This window comes from Rattus rattus, chromosome 4 (genome assembly GCF_011064425.1).
Source record: "Rattus rattus isolate New Zealand chromosome 4, Rrattus_CSIRO_v1, whole genome shotgun sequence".
Classification (NCBI taxonomy): Eukaryota; Metazoa; Chordata; class Mammalia; order Rodentia; family Muridae; genus Rattus; species Rattus rattus.
In genome coordinates this window covers 107247280-107272013 of record NC_046157.1, presented here as the reverse complement: position 1 = coordinate 107272013, position 24734 = coordinate 107247280, and positions in this window count along the sequence as shown.

Here is a 24734-nt window from a genome sequence, read left to right as displayed (position 1 = left end):
TGAATGTATTTCAATCTCATTTTTGTGTATTTTTAGGTCACCGAGGTACGGCTGAATAAAATTTTCTTTTGTCTGTGACAGATTATGTGGTAGGTGAAATAATGAATAAAATATGTGGCGAATATTTGGGATAGAGAAGATCTTGCAAATTATGACAGCTGTAGAGTGAGTTAAGAACTGGGAAGGTTCAGTTTATAAAAAAGATGACTCAGAGGCGATAAATGAATTTACTTCATACCTTTGGAATATATTTTGTGAACATTTGTTTCACACTAATTGCATTATTAATAATGGTTTAATAAAATGAATGGTTAGTCATTAAGTAAATAATGATTAAATAAGATGATGATTAAAATAAAAAGTAGCCCTAGACAAAGAGAGTTTAGTGTTCAGGATTAAGAATACGTTGATGAATGTTAAACAGGAAACGGGAGACAATATGCTTTACTTTTCTTTTCATAAATGATCAAGTAGAGAATAAATTCAAGGAAAATTCCTTTTGCTCATGTAAACTCAGTCTGCAGTGTATGAACACAGATAATGCTCTGTAGTTATAGAGCTTCTGGCTATACTGTTACAATTTGAGTTGATTTCACATGAGAATTCACATAGAAACCTGCAGGGTGCAGGTTCTATGCCAGCCAAGATCACTAATTTTCATTTACAGTGACCAGAGAGCTAATCGTGATTGGTTTCCTGAGAAGAAATGCTTCACATTACTCTTAGGAAAGGCAAGTCTTATGATTTGAACATTTTATTTACTTTTAAGGAAAGGGTAAAGAGAGTTATGGGCTTGGGCAGTAGAAAAGCAGCCAGTGACTCCTTCACATGTAATGGGTCACAGAATGAGACAAAAATGACAGTACCAGTATGGCATTCATAAAATCTGACGGAGTGAAGTAGGTATGGAAATGGAAAAGAGTATCAAATTATACTGTGATTATGCGTTTCCTGTTTTTTCTTGAGTCACATGGCTTCAACTGTGAGGGTTAATTTTCACTGTTAATTTGACTGGATTTAGAATCACCAAGGCAACTTACTTCTGGGCATGCCTATTCAGGTTATTTCCAAAGAGATTAATTTAGCAGGGAAGGATCATTCTGATTGTGAGTATAGCCATCCCATAGGCTATGGTCTTGGCCTAAAAAAAAGGTAAGAAAATGAGCTAATTACTGGCATTCATTCCTGTTTCCAGATTGAAAATGAAATGTGACCAGCTGTCCAGCTACCTCATATTCTTGCCACCTTGCTTCCCTTCTGTGATGCAATTTCTCTATAGATTGCTTTTCGGCAAGGATTTTGTCACAATTACAAGAAAAATGATAATATAACATGGCCCTAAGTTCCCTTTCCTCAGGTGGGAAAATCCCTCGTAGACAAATGAAGCCACTGGACTCCCTGACCATTAATGTAACTTTTAGGTCTTACATTGAGACATTTTAGAAAATAGCAAACTTACATTTATGAGGTCACATAAATATTTTTATCATTAAAGTAATACATTGGAAATATAATTTCTCTTTCTCTCGGTGTGTTAACAAAATCATAACATACAATAAAATTACCTCTGCTCTGAATGTTAAATCTCATAACGAAAACCCTTAAACAAACACTCAGAGAAGCTTTGAGCAACCTCCATATGATGCTTTAAAGCAAATATCATCTCAGGTAACAATCAAATATTATTGCAGGTCATAATTCCCAGTTGTTTTTGGGTAATGAATAAACTCAAATCCATTCCAACAAAGTCAGTGATTTCAGAGGAAAGGCACAGCTAAAAGAATGTGATAACCTTGCATTTAACATAAAACCCTTTATAATTAGCCAGAAATGAACCTTAGGTTTTTCTGCCTTTCTGGGGTTTGAAAAACATGTCTGTGATGGAACACTTTTGACCCAGGTCACCTTCAAGGGATGAAAAATATCCTTTATGAGTGCTTTTTTATGGTACCTAACAATTACAGTCTGATGAGTTTTAAGCAATAGAATGTAATGTACTTTCCTCATGTTAATATATTAGCATTTTTGAATTTCAGTATATAATAATTCATAAGCATTTTCAACACATACCCATGAAGTAAGATTATCACACCCGTGCATTTTGCACCATAACTAAGAATATGTCTTCTAAGTTCCAGAATTGCTAAGTGACATTCTGATTCCATTTTCCTTTCCAATATGTTATCACAATTACTAAGTGTTTTTTTCTTATTGCGACTATAATTGCAACATTTTTCCCTTTCCCTTCCTCCCTTTAAAGCCTCCCAGTTACCCTTCTTTGCCCTCCTTCAAATTTACGACCTCTTCATTAATTGTTGTTGCATGCATATATTAGTGAATCTATCATCTGTCTGTCTGTCTGTCTATCTATCTATCTATCTATCTATCTATCTATCTATCTATCTATCTATCTATTTATCTATCTTCTTCCTGCAAATGTTGCATTTGTTTTGCTCTTTCCCATGCCCATATGATAGTTAGGTTTTGTGATATGGCCAATTGGTTTTCTCCACCTGTACCTCTAAGAGCCGCTATATACTCTTCCCCTGGAACAATAAAGTTGTCTGACCTGAAGATGAGTCCTGGAAGTCCTTCCATTATATTCACAACAATCTGAACCCCACTCACTGCTTCTGTGGGTCAGTGGCCAACAGCTCCCTCAAAGAAAATGGGGACTCTTAGTAATCATTTATATTATTTAATATTTATACTAATAAAGACATGGAAGGTGTAAACTGAGGTAAAAACCTGCAAGCTCAGAGAGGTAACTTTTTTTTATTAACTATATACAAAACATCTACTTACAAGCCTGATCCTATAACTAAACTGCTGGCAATTTAATTTAAAATTTAATTTAATTTTGATCTGTGTTATTCTACTGAGCTAGTCCACCTTTTTCTTGAGCTCTTCTAAATCCAAGAAGGCCTCTTAGTTCTCTGTTCTAGAGTACTATTTTACCTATGTCCTGCCAGCTTCTCCGTGATTCCTGCAAACACAAAAAGAAAATCCCTACCTCTGAGAGAGAGAGAGAGAGAGAGAGAGAGAGAGAGAGAGAGAGAGAGAGAGAAGAGAGAATGAATCTTTGGCAGGCTGAACCTTGTTATCATCATAATGGGTGAGGTGGGGGGGTCTTTTGCTTTTTATCCTAGCTAATAACAAAAATTAGTCTTACTATTTTCATATACTAGAATTTAGATTTTAAAGTTGAATATTTCTTAAACATAAAAGTAACATGCTCTAGTCATGAGGAAAATGGAAATCAATACAACTCAGAGATACCACCTCACACAAGTCAGAATGGCTATGATCAAAAACTCAGGTGACAGTAGATGCTGGTGAGGATGTGGAGAGATAGGAACACTCCTTCATTGCCCATGGGATTGCAAGCTGATACAACCCTCTGGAAATAAGTCTAGTGATTCCTAAGAAAATTGGACATAGTACTACCTGAGGACCCTGCTATACCACTCCTGGGCATACTCCCAAAATATGCTCCAACATACAACAAGGACACATCCTCCATTATGTTCATAGCAGCCTTATTTATAATAGCCAGAAGCTGGAAAGAACCCAGATGCCCTTCAACAGAGGAATGGATACAGAAAATGTATATTTACACAATGGAGTACTACTCAGCCATTAAAAACAATGACTTCATGAAATTCATAGGCAAATGGGTGGAACTAAAAAACATCATCCTGAGTGAGGTAACCCAGTCACAAAAGAACACACATGGTATGCACTCACTAAGTGGATATTAGCCCTAAAGCTTGGAATACCTAAGAAAAAATTCACAGATCATATGAAGATTAAGAAGAAGGAAGACCAAAATGTGGATGCTTCATTCCTTCTTAGAAGGGAGAACAAAATACTCATGGGAGGAAATACAGGGTTAAAGAGTGGATCAGGGACTGAAGAAAAGGTCATCCAGAGACTGCCCCATCTGGGGATACATCCCATATGCAGCCACCAACCCCAGTTACTATTACTGATGCCAAGAAGTTCTTGCCGACAGGAACCAGATATGGTTGTCTCCTGAGAGGCTCTGCCAGAGCCCTACTGATACAGAAGAAGATGGTTACAGTTAACCATTGGACTAAACAAGGGAACCCCAATGGAGGAGTTAGAGAAAAGACTGAAGGAGATGAAGGGGTTTGCAAACCCATAGGAAGAACAATAATATCAACCAACCAGACACTACCAGAGCTCCAGGGACTAAACTATCAACCAATGAGTACACACGGAGGGACCCATGACTATAACCACATATGTAGCAGAGGATGACATTGTCCAGCATCAATAGGAAGAAAAGGCATTGGTCCTATGAAGGCTCATTTCCCCAGTGTAGGGGAATGCCAGGGTGTTGAGATTACAGTGGATGGGAGTGGGAACATCCTCATAAAAGCAGGGGAAGAGGGGAGGGATTTGGGAGGGGGAAAGGGAATACAGTTTGAAATGTAAATACGTAAAATATTCAAGAAAAATAAAATAAAAAAGCAACATGTAAGGAACAAAACACTTTAATTTTGTCTGTGGTCTGTACTATATATACCACACACACCAAACTAAGGAGTGATCAGAGTTAGACTCTTAATTCCTATTTCCTGACTTTGAAAATGTCTGTGTGATCTCATGGCTTCCTTAGCCTTCTGTAACCTGTCCTTTGTAAATGAGTATAACAATAGCTTATTGGGTGAATATTAGGAATAAGTAATTAAAACAAGGAAATAACTTGGAACTGTGCTTGGAAAACAGCTCAATTAATCATGACTAATCTAGTTTTAAATACTAATGCCAATAGGGCCCAGGAACAAGATACAGTTGATAAACTGTCTACCAGCTGAAGGCCACCTCCCTATAAATTAATTTTCTTTTCTGTAGCATAACTTTAGGAATTTTTATTAGATTTGAATTAGTCTAATTCCATGTATGTTCATTATATCATGTGTACCTATGTATAGGGCAAGCATTCTGCCTAAATGATTTCTCCGAAAAGCTAAATTTTTATGACTTTGATGTGCTTAATATTTCCCGTTAGCAAGATTTTATGAAATTGTCTATTTAGTTGATTTTTCTACTTGTAACAGCTTTTAAAGTATAGTCTCTCATATCTTACACCTTCAGTGTAGTCTCCTCTCCCTTCTCTTCTCCCAGGCCCTCCCTCCCACTGCTCTTCTTCCCCCAGATCCATTTTCCTTCAGAAGATGTCAGACCTCTCAGTTATATCAACTATACGTGGCATATCAAGTTGCAATAAAACTAAACAAATCACTCAAGTTAAGGGTACATGAAGTAATCTAGTAGGAAGAAAAGAGTCTCAAAAGCAAGCCAAAGAGTCAGAGAAATTCTAACTCCCACTCTTAGTTGTATATCAAGCTATACAACCATAATGCATATGCAGAGGGGAGTTAGACCCATATACCATTCTTGGTTATTGATGCAGTCTCTCTAAGCCCCTAGGAGCCCTGGTTAATTAATTCTGTGGGTTTTCTTGTGCTTTCCTTGATCCTCTGGCTCCTATAGTTTTTCTTCCCCACTTCCACAGGGTACCCTGAACTCTACAACATCTTAGTTATTATATACTGGTTGTGCAAATACTGTGTTGATATATGGTATTTTTTTTACAATTGATATTTTCATGTGTTCTTTGGAATCACATGCCTTTATCAAACACTTTCCCTATACCTATAGGTCTGACGAGTCAAAATCTAGAGCCAGGAAAAAACAGCCTCCCTCTCTATGAGGTATTTGCCAGGGAGGCCCCAGAAGTCCCATAACTAAAAAGCTATCACTAGTGCCAATGATTGCAGGCTATAAGTATATGGTAAGTTCTCTGTTGCTAAAGACTGTACATGATTTAGCTGCAAAACATGGGAATGTCATAGTGTGTCTTAGTTGGGGTTTTACTGTTGTGAACAGACACCATGACCGAGGCAAGTCTTATAAAGTACAACATTTAATTGGGATGGCTTACAGGTTCAGAGGTTCAGTCCATTATCATCAAGGCGGGAGCATGGCAGCATCCAGGCAGGCATGGTGCAGGAGGAGCTGAGAGTTCTACATCTTCATCTGAAGGCTGCTAGTGAAGACTCACTTGCAGGTAGCTAGGACTAGGGTATTAAAGCCCAAGCCCACAGTGACACACCTACTCCAACATGACCATTCCTATTTCAACAAGGCCATGCCTCCCAATAGTGTTCCTTCCTGGGCTAAGAATATACAAAACCATCACATAATGAGACAGAGTCTCCCAACTCTCCTGGTTGGTTTTCATAGTGCTACTGTCGAGGTTTCTGGAGACGAATTATCGGCAACTGTTCTGTTTGGTTATACCTATGCACTCTGTACTATCAATGTGATAAAAAAAATATGCTCACATTTGCCATAGTGGTACTACTGTTGGGGGTAAAAATAACTGCTTTTCATTTGTGTTTAAAAAAATTTTTTTTCTACAGAAGGTACTGTCATTCATGGACTAAGCCTTTTTCAGGGGGAAGACATAGACCCATGTGAGAGGCTTCTGTTAATGTGTGGCTAGGTGGATGTGATGTGACTACTAAATTGTCTTTCAAACCTTGTGTTTATGTCCATAGATTACTGCTACCATTAGCATTGGTGATGGAAGAACCTAGTCCATTTGTTACTGTAAAGATTCACCACAGGTCAATCTGCTGAGAACAAGTGACTTTCTGGCACTGTGGCCACCAAAACACCTCTCTCTCTCTCCCTCTTCCTCTCTCTCTCTCCTCTCTCTCTCTCTCTCTCTCTCTCTCTCTCTCTCTCTCTCTCTCTCTCTCTCTCTCTCTCTCTTCTCTCTCTCTCTCTCAAATCTCAGGGGGTGTGAAGAGTTTGGAGAAACAATGAGAGGCAGGAAATCTATCAAGTGTCAGATATGATTATTTCCTCCAGACTGAATTGTCCCCTGCCGAAATGATACGGTGGATCTTGAAATCACAAGAAAGTCACAAGACTCATTAGACACTGCTTTGAGGTTGGATGAGTGGTAAGCTTTTGCAGGGGTGGACCTACCTGTAAATCATGCTGATGACTTCAGTGATAACAGCTTTCCTGATGTCACCCACAATGGAGTGGAGTGGGCATTCTCATGTTGTATCTGGGGTCATCTAGGATCCTGTAAATTACTCCATAGCTATCCTTCTGCGTGTAATCCAGATTAAAGTATTGGTTCACTAAACTGGACTTGAATGAAATCATTTCTTTGCTCTGCCACCACTGCCCTATCCAGGTGAGTAGAGATATTTGTATGTCCCCAGCAAAAGTCACATGAAAATTACACCACCTTGATAAATTACTTCATCTCCTTATGTTTCTGCTTCTCCTTCACTTAAATATAAAAACTAACTACAGCTTTAAAACGTAGTTAGTGAGATTGTGAGTAAGGACATTTATCATGATGTTTGTCATACAAGCATAAAATAAATATTGTCATTACATAGCCTTTAAAGGACACGGTGAAATGAATGTCATTGTTATTATGGAGATTAAGTTTTAGCATGTAGACAACATGCTGAGTTTCTCATTGACTTAAACAAGACACACATATTTCTTTTACCTCATAATTATCTGTTCAGTTCTCCATTGCTGACACAGAACTCCATCTCTTCATCAGATTACAGAGAAGGTTTGTACCCAGAGTCCATGACTCTGCTCTATATAAATTCTGATACACACACACACACACACACACACACACACACACACACACACACACATATATATTATTTATATGGATTTATTAGACTGAATTACAGGATGTGGTCCAGAGAGTCCCACTGTGGCCGTCTCACACTTCAGAAGCTTAGAATTCACTAGTTTCTTGTGAGATTGGATGTTTGAGTAGTACTACTCTGGCTTTACAGGGTTGGAGGATTCTTTGAGTGCTGCTAACCTTCAGTATACATCTCAAACTCTAAGTTCTAATATGGACAAATGCTACAGCTACCGGATGGTTGAAGCTGTCAGAGAGAATGAAGGCAAGCAGTCAAAAAGCAAAGTTTTCTTTTTCCATGCCTATTTATCTGGGCTGCCATCAGAAGGTAGCTCACAATTTGGGTAGGTATTCCTGCTTCTAATAATCTGATAAAAACTTATTTCATAAGAATGTCCCATGGCGGAAGCCCTGGGTCCTGCTAAGACTGAACCCCATGAACTAGACTGTCGGGGAGGGCGCAATGGGGGAGGGGTGGGGAGGAACACCCATAAGGAAGGAGGGAGGGGAAGGGATGTTTGCCCGAAACCGGAAAGGGAATAACCTACATGGTATGTAAGAAATATTCAAGTTATAAAAAAAAGAATGTCCCATGGCTTATGTTTTAGTTGATTCTAGGTGTAATCGAGTTGAAAGCCAATATTAGTCATCACAGACACTATTCACAGAGGATGGTGGGGTAGAAAAAGGAATACCATTATCTTTCTGTCTCAAACAAAGGTACAAACAGGTAAGACCCTTTATTGATACAGTGAGAATCTTTTGTTTCTTTCAACCCTATTCTCTGACTTCTGTTTTCATGTGTCTTATGCCTTCACTTTGAATCAGGATTGGCCCATATAGCTGTATCTTTTCACTTGCAATTCGCAGAATTGTCTGTGAGTGATTTCTGTCTATAAACATCCTAAGTGTTCACTTTCTCTTCTACAGAGTCTATGGCAAGATGGAATTATATCTCTGTTGCAGTTCATGAGTTTACTTGCCAAGGGAGTTGGAGAGCTGGACTACCCTTCACCCTAATCTCTCTTTGGTGTAGGGCATGAGGTTATCAAGCTTACCTCACCAGAAGAGAATGAATAGCTCTTTGCTAGCTTATGACTTTGCTAGAAGAAATGGATGATCTCAGGGAATGATTGGTTTCCTCTTAATCCACTGCAATGACAGGAAGCCTTCATATTATGAATTGTGAGAGTTTAATCAGTTTTTATTCAAATCAGCAGGTATAACTAGATACTTGAGAATGTCATCACAAGGCCAGTGATTTCCTATTTCGCAGTAATTGCTACAGGGCTTTATCCTCAAAATGTCTCAAGTTTTCAGTCTTTGTAACCTAGACGAGCTATTATAAAATTAACAATGGAGAAGGACCAGGCCACAATTTTATATTAAGTACCATAAAATAGGAATTTATTGGCTCATGATAGCATTATAATAAATTGTCTAAAGTATTAAAAGTCTTTGTCTAGCATTTATTGAGTTCAAGCACATTGGCTGAAAACCAGTACCTGTCAAGGAAACAAGTTTCAATTAAAAATTTTAGTAAATCTTTTGAGAGTCTTAAAAGTCTTTTATAACTGAATTTGGTTATATAGAAAAGAGTTCAAAGATGTTAAATTGTAAAAGAATTGATCTCAGCCTGGGCTACTCTCTCTTCAGTGCTTTGATGTAGTCACATGCAATTTGTTAAGGAGGGAATTGGCAGAACTACATTTAGCTTTGTTTTTAAAGTTCACTTGTGGTCTATTTCTTACTTCTACAAATACCATCGTCTAAATTTTGAGGATGCTCTGAATTAGTTTTAGGAATTTAATTAGGAAAATTCATAGTCTTTAAACATTTTTTTCACAGTAAAATCTATTTCAGGGTAGTCACTTCAAGGGAGCCATCAGATACCTAGTAATAATGGGAGAGACCACTGACAGAGAGATTTGGGGTTTGCAAAAACAGGGTGGAAAGTAGATGAAATATCAGCTCAAGCATTAGTCTTTCATTTAATGAACAAATACTTCCTTGAACGTTCCCAATGAATCTTAATTTGCAACTTGTGAAGTCTCTTAACTGTAAATATCCTGCATGGCAAAGTGTTCTCTGAACCCATCAATTAGTAAGTTTCTACCCAGATTCCTAAATATTCAATTTGCCTATATTTTTCATTTGCTTCCTATTTCCTCCTTATACATCTGTCAGAATATTGTCTTAAACCTGATAGACTATGTGCAGTTTCGACCCATATAGAGAGGAGGTTGTTAAAACTGGACGGTCTTTGTTGTATGCCCTTAAATCATAAAAAATATCAACTTCATCAATAATCGTCTGTTCATTTGGTTTGGATTTTGAGACAGGATCTCACCAGGCAGCCAAAAATGACCTCTAATTTACAGAAGTTCTCCTGTTTCAGCTTCCTAGAGTGGTAATATTACAGATGAACAGTACCATGCTCAATCAACAGTCATTTCTGGACAGTATAGAAATCTCCCACTCAGAATTATGAAGAATGTTCAAAGTTTTCTACAGCATGTCTTGATACTGTTCAAACTTCTTGCCTCCTGTTTTTATTTATCATGTTCCTTTGTACTAGAAGTGAAAGTAATACCTGGTGGCTTGCTGATAACGGAGCATCTTATAACTTGAAGTTCATGATCTCCGATTCCCATATAATACTTCATTTTCTCTTTGCTGTCAACTATGCAATTTTAATAGTTCTTCAACATAAAATTCATTTCACACTCCTTGTTATAGATGTGCCTGATAGCTGTGCATTTCCTTTTCCTTAAAAGCAGGTCAACTATTTCTACTCTTTGCTCTCATCAATAAACTGGAAGATGAAACATTACAGATGTGAACTTTACCTGGAGCAACTTTGTCAATAGTCATTCTATTTGAACAATTTTAACTTTATTTACCATTATGAGAAGCAAATGTGAGAATGTGTCATCAAACCGTCACTTAAACATATGTTTTAGACATCAAAAGCTGTCAGGAGTGTCCACTGTCATATTATTCAGTCCATATACTGTGTACATCATGTCATCATAAGGAGTGTTTTTGCTTAGAAAGTATCATTTTATTTCTGTACTATTAAGCACCAAGCTAACATTCTTGTTTGTCAATATATATGCATATCATAGAGACAGTGTTATACAACAGCAGAAGGCTCTATCCATCCACTGTGAACAATACTAAGACTACCACCATGTAAATTCATAGATAGCTTTTGACATTTTCCCCATCACTTTGTAATGGAACATATTTGGATTTCAGTAGACATTTGAAGTTTTAATAAACCATGTTTTAATATACTCTACAGTTAGTACTGATATTTGCTATACATTGATGTGATAAATATGAAGTGTAGATATGCATATAATGAAGCATTATTTAGATTTTGACATTCATATACATCAGTATGAATTGACTATTATGTTTCCATCACATTAATGTCTAGTGTTTCTGTATTTAAGAAATATCAGGAGGAATTAATAGATAAGTTACAGACATTAATATTAAAGAGATGAAGATTGACCTTTCAAAAATGAAAATCCTGCCAAACTTACTATATTGATATGAGAACAATGTTTTAGTAATAAATTTGATATCTTCTAGGTTTAGAACAGTTCAAAAGTCATACCTTGCTTCAAAAAGTGAAAGTTCACTTACTTTGCCAAATTGCAATACTTAAGAGAAATGAATGAGTTTCTTGATATATATGACCTACTAAAGTTAAAGCAAGATCAAAGAAGCAATTTAAACAGACCTGTAAGTTCCAGTGAAATAGAAGCAATCTTTAGAATAGACTCAAAAGAAGCCAAAGGATGAATGAATTCCAACTATATTCTACCAAACCTTCAAAGAAGTATTAGTACTAACGCTCCTGAAATTATTCTACAAAATGAATGGGAAGAAACATTGCCTAACACTTTCTATGAGGCCACTATTATACTAGTAAAAAATACCCAACACAAAAAGACCCAACACAGAAAAAGAATTGCAGATGAATTTTCCTTATGAACATACACAGAAAAATTATCAATACAATAGTTAAATGGAATATAAGAGCATATCAAATAAATCATCCACTGTAGTTAAGTAGGTTTCATCCCAGAGATGCAAGGTTGGTTTAACATACATAAATAAAAAATATAAACTACTATATAAACAAACAGACAAATGATTATCTCATTAGATGCAGAAAAGGACTTTGAAAAAGAAATCTAACAGCCCTATCATGATAAAAGTCTTATACAGATTGCAAATATAAGGGACATACCTAAATATAATAAAGGCAATTACAGCAAGCCTATAGCCAACATCAATTAAATGGAGCAAAACTCAAAGAAATTTCTTTAAAACTAGGAACAAGACAAAATTGTCCATTTTCTATCTTCCCATAACTACTCAATATAGTACTTGGATTCTCAGTTAGAGCAATTGAAGACAGCAAAGGTGATCAAGGGAATATAAATTGGATAGAAGAAGTCAAGGTGCCTTTATTTGTAGATGATATGATTGTATATATAAGTACCACAAGAATTCCAGTGGGAAACCCCTACATATAAAAATCACTTTCAGCAAAGTAGTATTACAAAATTGTACTGCATACAAAATTAACTCACAAAATTCAATTGCTTTCCTACATACAGTGACAAATGGTCTGAGAACAGATGTGGATGTCTGTAGCCAACCATTGAACTAAGCCAACCATTAACTAATGGAGGAGTTAAGGAAAGGACTGAAGTAGCTGGAGGGGTTTGCACACTCTTTGGAAGAAAAACAACATCAACCAACCACACACGCCCCCAAGCTCCCAGGGACTAAATCATCAAGTGAAGAGTACACATAGAGGGACCCATGGCTCCAGCTGCATATGTAGCAGAGGATGGCCTTATCTGCATCAGGGGAGGAGGCCCTTGGTCCTGGAAGGCTTAATGCTTCAGTGTAGGAGAATGTTAGGGCGGTGAGGTGGGAGTAAGTGGGGAGGTGGGGAGCACCCTCATAGGTGCAGGGGAAGGATGAGATAGGGGGTTTGGGGAGGGGAGTCAGAAAAGAGAATAACATTTGAAATGTAAATAAATAAAGTATCTAATAAAAAAGAAAACTGGAAAAAAAATCAAGAAAAACTTCACCTTTCATAATAGCTTTCAAATAATACAAAATATCATGGGGGTAAATCTAATCAAGCAAATGTAAGAATTGTATGATAAAGACTTTAGGAAAGTTTTTATTGAAGAAAGAAATAGAAGATATCTAAAAATAGAAAGATTTTCCCAATGCTTATAGATCAGCAGGATTAATATAGTAATAATGGCTATCCTACAGAAAGCAATTTACAGATTTAACTCAATTCCCATCAAAATTCTAATGCAATTCTTCATAGATCTTGAAGGGCTAATTTCCAGGTTCATATGAACACATACACACACACACAAACACACAAACACACACACACACACACACACACAAAACTAAAGTTTGCCTAAACAATCCTGAATAATAAAAAGAACTGCTGGCTGTTTCTCCATGCCTGATTTCAGGTTGTAATCCAGAGCCTTAGCAAAATGGTATTGGTGCAAAAACTGACACATTCATTGATGAAATTGATTTAAACACCTAGAAATAAATTCACACACCAGTGTGGAGCAGTAAATATTTAAAAAAAAAAAAAGACACGGGACACCAAGCACCAAGCTACACTACCTCCTACTACTCTCTGTCCCCTGGGGTGAGCTCAATGCCTTGGCTATCCCCAGAAGATATTTCCCATGGCATGGGTCACCACCATGCCAGCCCCATTCAGCCATCCACCCCTTGTGGTTATTGTCACAATTCCCAGTATCCTGGTAAAATCACAACTCTAGAAGCTTGTAAGTTATCAATTAGATTTATATCAGTAAATTCTCACCCCACAAAACATCCACACAATAAAATCTGAACCAATTAATATTGATATAAACTGCCCACCTAGATATGACCCCACATTGGGTGCAACTTTTTGTGATAAATTCTATTTTTATTATTTACCACAACACTGGTGGACAACTGATTTTTGACATTTAAACCAGAAATACACACTGGAGAATGAGAGAGAGAGAGAGAGAGAGAGAGAGAGAGAGAGAGAGAGAGAGAGAGAAAACAGATGCTGGTCAAACTGGATGGCTGCATGTACAAGAATGAGAAATTGATCTATTTTTGTCACTCTACAAAAACTCAATTCCAAGTGGATCATGTATCTCAACTTAGGCCTAGATACTCTGAATCTGATAAACCAGAAAGTGGAGAATAAACCTGAATTCATTGGCAAGGAAAAGGACTTCCTGAACATGATACCTAATGATGCTAAAACACTTCTGTATAGACACTATTATTTGAGTAAAGGCTAATAGAAGCTTACAGAATGGGAAAATATATTTATCAATTATACTTTGATAAAATGTATCTAAAATACACAAATAAATTAAATAACTGAAATCAAGAAAACAAACAAAAACATTCAGTTTAACTCTACTCAACGATAAAAGAACTTCTGAGGGAATCACCATCCCTGACTTCAAGCAGTATTACAGCGCAATAGTCATAAAAACTGTATGGTATTGGTACAGAGACAGGCAGATAGATCAGTGGAACAGAATTGAAGACCCAGAAATGAAGCCACACACCTATAGCCACTTGATTTTTGACAAAGGAGCTAAAACCATCCAATGGAAGAAAGATAGCATTTTCAACAAATGGTGCTGGTTCAACTGGAGGTCAGCATGTAGAAGAATGCAAATTGATCCATTCTTATCACCATGTATAAAGCTTAAGTCCAAGTGGATCAAGGACCTCCACATCAAACCAGATACACTCAAACTACTAGAAGAAAAAGTGGAGAAGAGCCTCGAACACATGAGCACTGGGAAAAATTTCCTGAACAAAACACCAATGGCTTATGCTCTAAGATCTAAGATCAAGAATCTACTAATGCGAACTCATAAAACTGCAAAGCTTTTGTAAAGCAAAAGACACTGTCATTAGGACACAACGGCAAACAACAGATTGGGAAAAGATCTTTACCAATCCTACATCTGATAGAGGGTTAATATCCAAAATATACAAAGAACTCAAAAAGTTAGACTCCAGAGAGCCAAATAACCCTATTAAAAAATGGAGTATAGAGCTAAACAAAACATTTTCAGCTGAGGATTATTGAATGACCAAAAAGCACCTAAAGAAATGTTCAACATCCTTAGTCATCAGGGAAATGCAAATCAAAACAACCCCGAGATTCCACCTCACACCAGTCATAATGGCTAGGACAAAAACTCAGGTGACAGCAGATGCTGGCAAGGATGTGGAGAAAGAGGAACACACCTCCATTGTTGGTGGGATTGCAAACTGGTACAACCACTCTGGAAATCAGCCTGGAGGTTCCTCAGAAAATTGGATATTGCACTACCTGAGGACCCAGTTATGCCTCTCTTGGGCATATACCCAAAAGATGCTCCAACATACAACAAAGACACATGCTCCACTATGTTCATAGCAGCCTTATTTAGAATAGCCAGAAGCTATTATTGAAAGAACCCAGATGCCCTTCAACGGAGGAATGGATTAAAAAAAATGTGATACATCTACACAATGGAGTACTACTCAGCTATCAAAAACAATGACTTCATGAAATTCATAGGCAAATGTAATGAACTAGAAAATATTATCCTGAGTGAGGTTACTCAATCACAGAAAAACATACTTGGTATGCATTCATTGATAAGTGGATATTAGTCAAAAAGCTCAAATTACCCAAGATGCAATCTCAGACCTCAGGAAGCTCAAGAAGAAGGATGACCAAAATGCGGATGCTCCCACTCCTTCTTAAAAGGGGGGGTATCCATAGGAGGGGATATGGAAGCAAAGTTTAGAACAGCAACTCAAGGAATGGCCATTCAGAGCCTGACCCACATGTGACCCCTATATATACAGCCACGAAAACTAGATAAGATTGCTGAAGCTAGAAATGCATGCTGAAAGGGACCAGATATAGATGTCTCCTGAGAGACACATCCAGAGCATGTCCAATACAGAGGTCAATGCTAGCAGCAAACCACTGAACTGAGAACAGGACCCGGTTGGGGGGAATTAGAGGAAGTACTGAAAGAGTTGAAGGAGCTTGCAACCCCATAAAAACAACAATGCCAACCAACCAGAGCTTCCAGGGACTAAACCACTACCAAAATACTATATCCGGACTAACCCAGGGCTCCAACTGCATATATAGCAGAGAATAGCCCTGTTGGGGCATCAGGGGAAGGGGAATCCCTTGGGTTTGCCAAGGTTGGACCCCCAGGGAGGGGAATGTAGGGAAGGCAATAAGGGAGGTGGATGGGGGGGGACACCCGTATGGAGGAGGGGGCGGGGGGGGAATGCAGGCTTATGGACAGGAAACCGGGAAAGGGAATACTGTTTGAAATGTAAGTAAAAAAATATATCTAATAAAGAATTTTAAAAAATGCTGTATAGAACATCACGATGACTTCTCAAAAATATGGGCAAGAAATGGTTGAGAAACCTCTAAAACTGTTCAACATATTTAAAATTAAAACAACTTCGAGATTTCATTTTAAATTAGTCAGAATGTCCAAGATCAACCAAAGAAATTAAAATATATACTGGCAAAATCATGGCAAAGGAGAATACCTTTCACTGCTAGGCGTGCCAACTTGTATTTTTGTTATGGAAATCAGCATGGCAGTTCCTCGGGGAGCTGGGAATCATTTACTTTAAGGTCCACTCTTGGGGATGCACGCAAAGAACTATACTTTCTGCTACAGAAGCACTTACTCGTCTGAGTTTATTGCTTTTCTAGTCATAAAAAAAATGAGACATAGTCTAGATGTTTGTCAGCTGATGAGTGGACAATGTACATTGACACAAGTAATATTACTTAGCTGTTTGAAAATGAAATTTACAGTTAATGGATGGAGCTAGAAAAACTCATCACTTAAAGTGAAGTGAATCAAACCCCAAAGACAAATATTGTTTGTTTTCTGTTATATGTAGATGTAGGCTTTAAGCCTTTGATATGTGTCCTACAATCCAAATCATCACAGAGGTAAGGTACCTAGGAAGGGACTAGTACAGAGGAAAGGACAAAGAGGAAATAGAATATACTGCTTTGGGGAGACCAAGAGGGAAACCAGAATAAGAGAGTTAAATGGGGAGGGGTTCAAAAAGAGGTGAAAGACTGAATATGCGGAGGGATGACTAACATTAAATAATATTAAAACTTACTGTAGAGATCCACGCATATCTGCATATGTGTATTTGTATATATGTGTATATGTATATATGTAATATACATGGAGTCACTGAATAATAAAGAAAACAATGTCCCGATGAAACACTTTGTATCACCAGGTAAAACACCCAATACCAAGAAGAGGTTACATCTAGTTGAGTCATTGGGCAAACAGACCCTATTGAAGCCCCGAAACATCACCATGCTTTTGTCAAGGCTATTAGTTACTCTCTACAACTCGGTGGTCAGGCTTCACTGATGAATACAACGCTTATATATGTAATTAAACATGGAGAAGTAGAGCTGGTGTCTAACTATATGCTTTACCACAACTTGTTAGCTTTCACGGTAATGGAAGCTACTCTGCATGCATACTATCACAGGAGAAAGGCAGTCATAAATCCCACTAAAACCCATGCAGCCTACAAAGTGGCCTGTCTGTAAGATACACTTGTGTGATAGTGACATAAAGGATATGGGAGTAACCAACCACTTCCTGATTGGATTTAAGGCTCAATCCATGAGATAGAACCCATACCTGACAGTTCTAAAGTCATAAAATGTGAGACTCCATTGAACGTGGCCTTATGGGAAACCCACATATTATTCTGCTAAAGAGACATAGAAATCAATGACTCCTATGTCAATAGTGCCATGCCCACAGATCAGTACTTTTTCCCTCACCATCAAGAGAGCTTCCCTTTTCAGCAGATGGGAACTAGCACACTGAATAATATGAAAAGAGTGAAAGGCTTTGTAGCCCTCGGTTCTAAATAGGATGTCTTCATCAAGTTCCTCTGCTCAAGGGTCAGTGATATTCAGAATGGGTGGTTGAAAGGGTTTGAAGAGCCAGAGATGTCGGATAATTCTAAACATTGTCTTCCACACATAGTAGGACTGATCCACCTATGAGCTCATTGATGGTGTGGAAGCACACACATGCCCTTCACAGGTTCAAGTCAGATGGTGTCCAAGCAATGAGAAAAAGACATGTACTCACATCCCTAACCAAGAGAGTATCTGTAATTGATAACCTCTGGCAAAAGAAAATCTAGTTTTGTCCAATGGAGTCCCACTGGCAGGCCCCATGTCCAGAAGTATTTGGTCAACACAACAAGAGTTCAATGGTATTTTGTAGTTTTTGCCTCATTTGGGCACTTCTTCATTTTTTTGCTTATACATTTTGTTTTCTAGATATTTCTATGTTTCCTCTTTTGTTTTGTTGGTTTGTTTTGAGAGAGAGAGAGAGAGAGAGAGAGAGAGAGAGAGAGAGAGAGAGAGAGAGAGAGAGAATTGGTGTGTAGGAAGGCATGAAGATCTAGGAGGAATTGGATGAAGAGAGGCATGAGCAAACATTACTGTGTGAAAAAGTATTCAGTTAAAAATCATAGAGCCCAGAAAGTGGAAATTCTCATTATTTTTGCATCAAGACCAATGGCCTAAGGTCTTTAACTTACTGAATATTACTAACAGGAAATGAGAAATCTTCTATGTATTACAGAAAACTAAAACATATGTGGCATTTAAAGTTATTCTCAATATACAATAGGCATTCTTCCACAGTGACCTCGGAGGTCGGCAACTGCACAGGACAAACAAGAGATTCCAACGTGGCCAGGAACAGAAAACGAAACTGGGAAGAATTTCTGAGAAATCTCTCACAGGTTAAATATGAATTCTGATGAAATTATTATTTGTCCTCTTTATTTTCTATGTTACTAATAAATATCTTGGTTTAAAGCTGCTGGATACCAATCCTTCATTTCCACCGATTACTCTAATAGTAGTGCCAGTTTTGCTTTATAATAAGCTTTAGAATCCATTTTTTCAGTCATACAACTGAGGAAAATGGGCTAATTACGATGAACAAAAGGTGATCAGCCTTGATTTACACATCTTCACACGGTTTCCTAGAAATTAGAGATCCGTAGGGGAGAAAGAAATCAGTCCATTCACAATACTTTTAAAATTAAATTTAATTTATAAATGCTTGTCATAATTTTATCTCATATAAATTGAGATTTACTAGGCTTCCTGACACCTCACCACTAGACACGGCCAGCTTTGGTCTAGCTGATCTTAAAACATGTGGTCCTTGACATACTTATTTGTCACATGGCCAGGAAAGATGTATGGATCAAAGGAGAATACATTTCTTGTCACACACGATTTTTTTGCCTTGAGTTTAATAATCAATATTCATGATTAGATAATAACACATATTATGCAATAGGTATGGATGGATACCTTTCAATTTCTTCACAAATCCTTGAGGAACTATGGTTGGCTCAATGGAATGGTAAGCATCTATGGAAAATGGAAGAGGCTACACAGCTTGCAGATGATGTATTAAATCAACTAGATGAGATGACTTTGGGGTTCTTCAAAAAAAAATTAAGTGTTGCCTAAAAATTCAGCTTTTGTATAGAACAGACACTAAAAGTGTTAGGAAAATCTAAACTTCAGAAACTTTAAGTATATACATAAAGTAAGACTTTTTTTTTCCCCGAACTTTCCCAGAAGAGAATAGTTCTTGTGAAAACCAGCAGTTCTCTCTATGTGATCCCTTTCCAAAATTCTTTGAAATGAAAGACAAACTGTGCATGAGCATGAATTACAATGCACCCACAGGACTGTGATCTCTGCTCCATTTCATTTAAGAAGAACTTTCTATCCTGATACTGAATTGACCTCATCACAAGTGGCTCATTTGAGTTCATTCCGCTTCTGTCTTCTATCTTACAGACACAAGATGAATTTAGCAGGAGGAAATATGACCTACCAAAATACAAATTTTTTTTCCTTGTAACAAAATTTTAAAAATAAAAGCATCCTTTATGTATCTACCGTAGACGGTGCCACTCAGACGTAAAAATGACTTCTGAGCAATTCTATTATTTTCAAGAAAGTCTTAAATATGGCATAAAAACCAAAGCCTAGGCAGGAACCTGACTCATCAGGATTTTATGCAGGAATTCTCCTCAATGCACAGTCCAAATTGTCTAGGGGCTAGAGTCATGGTTAGATGTTAAGAGCACTGGGTGCTAGTCCAAGGTATCTTGGTTAGATTCTCAGCACACACGCAGTGGCTCCCAGCCCAGGTAACTATAGTGAATCTTTTGCTTTCTTCTGGCCTTCATGGACACTGTATTCATGTAGTACACAAAAATACATGGAGGCAAAATCACCCCCATACATAAAATAAATAATAATATTTTAAATGTTGTTTTTTAAAAAACTTGTTGGCAATATAGATTAAATAACCAAAAAGAGGTAGGCAAAAAGACCATTTAATTCTAAATGTTTTTCCTAGCTAATGAGGAGAAAGTAAGAGATACTTTGTAATACTCAATCAGCTGCAACTTTGCTCTAACTCTTGTCTCATAGATCCCTGGTAGAGGTCTACTCCAAGTCACTGGGGTGTCTTTTGGGTGTGTGAGTTCTCAAAAAACCTTAACAGGGTAGGCAACATTCTTTCTACCAAAATGTATTTCTACAATTTCTTCCATCTGCTGGAGTTCATGCCTCTGCATTGTCTGTCCCCCTGCTTCCTACCACCTAGGTCCTTGGCCACTTGTTTTTCACAGAACGTCCCGGCCTCTCTAGAATGAACCGAGACTCTCTGTAACTTTCCCTTGTGCTTCACATTTCTCTCTTCACACAGCTTCATTTTTAAAGCATGTCTTCGTTAAAGTGACTGTCAATCTTATTCATTAAATAAACTAGGTGAATTCAAGTGTTAGGAGTTTATTTATTTTGCCTTGCAATTGAATTGTAGAAGCTTAATATAATGTTACAAAGACTTAAGGCCCACTCTATGAGATGGAAAACGTACCCAATACTGCTTGATGAACACGATCTGAAACTAGAAAAACCAGGGACCTAGAGTAAAACGAAACACTACTGTAGTAAAAAAAATATAGCAATAAGATTACTCCCAATGACAATCTATATTTGTAGATCGTTGTCTTGCTCAGCCATCATCAGAGAAGCCTTTTCCTGCAGCAGTTAAAAGCAAATGGAGTCAGAGCTAGACATTATGTAGAGAGTGAGACACCTTGGGACACAACCCAAATAGGGATGTCTTCATCAAAACCCCCTGAGGCTCAGGAGACCCTGTGGAAGAGAAGGCAGAAAGGATGTAGGAGTCAGAGGAGATGGAGGGTACCAAATTAGCGAGGCCCTCTCCAGGAAGTCACAGAAACGAAAGGAGCACATTAAAAATGAATGCAATGCTCTCCCTACCTGCATGTTTACACCTTCACGTTGATGACAGTTCGTTCATGTTATTCTGTAGTGGGTGCCATTCAGAAAGAACTTTCTTCATGTATTTACATAACCTCCATTGATTATCCAAAATCCCTAGTGGTCAAAATACTGTATCTTATTGTCCTTTTAGGCACAAACTTACTAAAACAAAATGGTATCACTCATTGACATGGAACTCTGAGGTTATTATTACTAACCTACAGTAGAGTTTTCAATTCTCATTTATTTATTTATTTGGTTATTTTATTTATTTATATTTTAAAATGTTATCCCCTTCCCGGTTTCCCCTACAGAAACCCACTATCCCATTTCCCCTCACTTCTATAAAGGTGTTCCCCCACCCACCAACCCACTCCCTCCTACCTCCCTACCCTGACACTTCTCTACACTGGGGCATCAAGGCTCCTCAGGACCAAGGGCCTCTCGTCCCATTGATGCCTGACAAGGCCATTCTCTGCTACATATGTGTAGCCTGGAGCCACAGGTTCCTCTATGTGTACTCTTTGGTTGGTGGTTTAGTCATGGGAGCTCTTTGGTTGATATTGTTGTTCTTCCCATGGGGTTGCAAACCCTTCTGGTTCCTTCAGTCCTTCTCCTAACTCCTTCATTGGGATCCCTGTGTTCAGTACAGTGGTTGGCTGTGAGCATTTGTGAGCATTTTGGGAATGTCCTTATTAGTATTTTACTATGAGCCTCCCTTCCTCAAGAACCATGTGAAGGAACTGTTTTCTAAAATTATCCTCATAACAAATGACAATTAGTAATTAATGTCAATGAATATTTTATTGAATAACATTCCGTCAACAAGAATAATCCTTTCTTAGGGAGCTATGACAGAATTTTAATAGCGTTATTAGATTTATTGCAACAAATAAACAAGTTGTGAATTGTTTGGGGAGCTTCTGCAGTCCTGTGGAGACATCTCATACCTGAGACTGGGAATTATTTTTTATAGCCCATTGTTTCTAGGGGCAGCATTATCTAGCAATGGTATCTATTTTATTTGGGTTACAACATACTAGGTTTCTATATGGCTTCTCCATATACATATTAGTTTGTCTAATTGTCACCACTGCCTCCTTAGCCCTCTGACTCCCCTAAGCCCTTCTGAGTTAAACATTTTCACCCCACTATTTTACCTTTGCATTTCACTTTTACTCATGTTCTGCTCTCCCCACTCTCTTAAGTCACTCTACCCCAACATCTTCCTAGTTTCATGGCTTCAAAAATACACTGACTTAAACAGATAGAACCAAATGATTGACGCTAGGATCCACCTATCAGAGAGAGCACACATCATTTATTTTTCTAGGCCTTGATTATTCCACTCAATATATTTTTCAGTTTCAACCATTTTACCTGCACGTGTCATTCTTTTATTTTTCTTGACAAGGGAATAAAGCGTTGTTGTGTATGTGTCTCACATTTTCATTACCCATTCATCAGTTGATGGTTATTAAACTGATTTCATTTTGTACCTGCTGGGATTAAAGCAGCAATATATATCTGTATATATATTCAAGTATATCTGTAGTATGATATAAAGTCTTTTGGTTTCACTGGATAACATGGTAATTTGTTTTATTTCTACATCTTAAAATTATATTTAAAGAAAATATCCAAGTGACTTTCAAAGTAACTGCCCTAGTTTAGACTCTGACTAACAGTGAGCATTTCCCCACAATGAGGCTAGAATTTGTTCTTATTTGTCTTCTTGTTGATAGCCATTCTGACTGGAGTGAGATGAAATCTCAAAGTAGATTTAATTTGATTCTCCCTGATAACTAAGGATGTTGGATACTTTATTATTATTATTATTATTATTATTATTATTATTATTATTATTATTATTATTATTTAATTGATTTGTTTTGTACCAATTGTGGTAAATAGGTGGTACTTGGCTCAACAGAAAATGTAAAGTATGTCCTAGTAGCAATATGTTTCTTTTTTAAAAAACATTATTATTGGTTATTTTATTTGTTTACATTTTAAATTTTGTCCCACTTCCCGGTTTTTCCCTCATCTGTAAGTCTCCTGTCCACCCCCCCTTGCCTCTTTAGTGTGCTCCCCCATCCACCTATCCACTCCTGCCTCACCGCTCTAGCATTCCCCTGTACCAGGGCATCAAGCCTCAGAAGACCCAAGGGTCTCCCCTCCCATTGATGCCAGACAAGGCCATCCTCTGCTACAAATGCAGCTGGAGCCATGGGTCCTCCATGTGTACTCTTTGGTTGGTGGTTTAGTCCCTGAGTGCTCTGGGGGGGGGGTCTGGTCAGTTGATATTGCTGTTCTTCCTATGGGATTACAAACCCCTTCATCTCCTTCAGTCCTTTCTCTAACTCCTCCGTTGTGGACCCAGTGCTCAGTCCAATGTTTGACTGCAAGCATCCCTATCTGTATCTGTCAGGCTTTGGTAGAGCTTCTCAGGGGACAGCTATACCCGACTCCTGTCAGTAAGCACTTCTTGGCATTAGCAATAGTGTCTAGGTTTGGTGTCTGCAGAAGGGATGGGACAGTCTCTGGATGGCCTTTCCTTCAGTATATGCTTCACTCCCAGTCTCTGTATTTTCATTAGACAGGAACAATTCTGGGTTAAAATTTTTGAGGTGGGCTTGTGGCCCCATCCCTCAACCAGGAGCCATGCCTATTCACTGCATATGGTCTCTACAGGTTCTCCCTCCCCTTTGTTGGATATTTCAGCTAATCTTATCCCTGTTGGGTCCTGGGAACCTCTTGCTTTCATGGCATCTGGGGCTTCCTAGTGGCTACTCCCAGTTCCCCATCCCCCACTGCTATACAACTCTGTTCAAGTTCAATTTCCTGACCATCTGTGCTTCTCCCCATTTCCTACTGCACCTGATCAGTAGGGATCTGGAAAGGTGAGAGGAGAAGGAGGATAAAAAGGGGTACAGGATCAGGATCAGGATTTTGGTTTAAAGTGCCACCTCAGCATTTGTACCCATTCTTCTGAAAAACTTCTCCTTAACCCCACAGACCATTTTTTTAAAAATGCATTTTTACCTTTTGCTTTTACTTTACATGTATCAGGTATATAAATGTTTTGCCTGCAGGTATGTCTATACGTTATGTGTGCAATACCTGTGGAGGTTTGAAGAGGGCATCAGATCACCAGGACTAGGATTATCACCCTACTTACTTTGTCAGTACCTTCAATGCTAAACAAGGCATGGCTACATTCTTGTGTTTACTATGTATCTGTTGCAAATGGTTGCTTTGGTTGAACTCTGGGAAGCTCCGACTCCCAGAGAGAGGAGGGACAGTTTTAACAGTCTAGACAAGCTGGCCAAGTTCTTAAGTTCCTTGAGCTTTGGTAGGAATTCGGAAGCAGAAACCAAGTTAATAGCCATTTTGCACTCTGTTATACTGTTACTATATCAGTGTGTCTCATACTTTGAATACTTATTCTTTATCTCCTTCTTGGATGGTTTTGCAGTATTTTTT